Below are 2299 nucleotides of genomic sequence, written 5' to 3'. Positions count from 1 at the left end.
TTTATTTATTTATTTATTTATTTATTTATTTATTTATTTATTTATTTATTTGACAGAGAGAGACACAGTGAGAGAGGGAATACAAGCAGGGGGAATGAGAGAGGGAGAAGCAGGCTTCCTGCGGAGCAGGGAGCCCGATGCGGGGCTCAATCCCAGGACCCTGGGATCATGACCTGAGCCGAAGGCAGACACTTAACGACTGAGCCACCCAGGCGCCCCTCACTTCTACTCATTTTTATAGGTAACAGTTGGCTGCACATTCTACCAATCTCCTTCTGATGTGTTCACATATATGTATTTATTATGTGTAGTACATGTTTTCCCAGTTTTCCCTTTAATAACAGTGTGCCTGGATCAAGATGAACAGGGCTTTCTTACTCTTATCAGATGTACAGTATGCCACAGTATGGGTGTACCACAATTGTACTTACTATCTCCTCTACTGATGGACATTTAAGTTGTTTCCAATTCTTGGTTTAATAAACAATTCTGCAATGGACATCTTGCAATGAAACTTTGTGTACACTCAATAATTGTTTTAGGATACTCCCAGAAATAGAATAATTGAATTGAGGAGTATGTGCATTTTTGAGGTTTTTGGGGTGGTAAAATACACATAACCTAAAATTTACCATTTTAACAACTGTTAAGTATACAATTCAGTGGCATTAAATGCATTCACATTGTTGTACAACCATCACCACCACCCATCCCCAGAACTTCTTCATCATCCCAGACTGAAATTCTAACCATTAAATAACTCTCCATTACCCTCCATTCCCAGCCCCTGTTAAACACTATTCTACTTTCTGTCTCTGAATTTGACTATTCCAGGTACCTCATAGAGGTACAATCATACAACAGTTACCCTTTTGTGTCTGTCATGTGTTGTGCCATGTATCAGAGTTTCCTTCCTTTTCAAGGCTGAATAAGTAGATAGGTCCATCACTCAGCCAGTGTCACACAAATGGTTAACTGTACGCAGTATTCTCACTGAGGCAGTCTGACTCCAGAGCCTCTGCTATGAAGGCATATAAGGCACTCATATGATATATCACACACAAAGTGCCCAATATATGTTAGCTTCAATCATAAGTGTCACCCATGTGTTTCTCTATGGGCACAGTGTGCTTTTTAAAAACCATTTTCGTAATCCTGTGCACTACAATGAAAAAAATATTCCAGTTCATGAGGTTTTATTTAAGTTTTTTTATAAAAAATAATGAGCAGGGACACCTCGCTGTCTCAGTCGGTAGAGCATGTGACTCTCAATCTCAGGCTCTCAATTTGAGCCTCATGTTGGTCATGGAGCCTACATACATACATACACAAATAAATAAACACATAAATAAATAAATAAATAAATAAATAAATAAATAAATAAATAATGAGCAAAACATTAAAGTCTTCCTCTAACACTAGCTTGCTATATTTTCTGTTTTGCCTTATTATTTTACACTTAGAATATATTCACGGATGATTTTTCATGTGTCATAAAATGTTTAAATGCTTATTGAAAAACACAAAAACATATAGAAGACACAGTGAAAAGCACAACCTCTATCCCTAATTCTACTCTCTGGAGGTTGCCATGGTATTTCTTGTTCCCCTTTAGATATTTAAGTTTTAAAATATTTTTCCTGTTATTTACAAACGTGGGATTATATTTTCATGTTGTACTGTAAACATGCTCTTTTTCACCTTACATATTGACCATCTCCACACATTAGCATACAAAAACCCACTGCAGGGGCGCCTTGGTGGCTCAGTCATTGAGCATCTGCCTTGGCTCAAGTCATGATCCCAGGGTCCTGGGATGAGCCCCCCATCAGGCTCCCTGCTCCTCGGGAAGCCTGCTTCTCCCTCTCCCACTCCCCCTGCTTGTGTTCCCTCTCTCGCTGTGTCTCTCTCCGTCAAATAAATAAATAAAATCTTGAAAAAAAAAAAAGAAAAAGAAAAACCCACTGCACATTTTCAACGGATGCGGTGCAGTCCATAGAATAGATTCACCAAAATGTACTCAGCCAGTTGCCTGGTGATACTCATTTAAGTCGTTTACAGTTTCTAACTAATTGGCAAGTGTGGCAGGCAAGGGAACGTTCCACAAGGGTTACAAGGATTTGAGTAAGAAGGTGCCCCTCACATTACCATGGAGGTGAATACAGTCTGGTTATGTTTACCTGAGACTAGAAAGTAGTTTTGATGGGAAGGACTTAAACAAATAGAATGTTGGGACTAGAAATACAGATAGACGGTCTCGATGGGTGTTCCTCCCCCGCTCCGCCCTCGGTGGATCAAA

The sequence above is a fragment of the Mirounga leonina genome, unplaced genomic scaffold, assembly GCF_011800145.1.
Source record: "Mirounga leonina isolate KUSES-001 unplaced genomic scaffold, KU_Mleo_1.0 Mir_175, whole genome shotgun sequence".
NCBI lineage: Eukaryota > Metazoa > Chordata > Mammalia > Carnivora > Phocidae > Mirounga > Mirounga leonina.
This window is presented reverse-complemented; position numbering follows the sequence as displayed.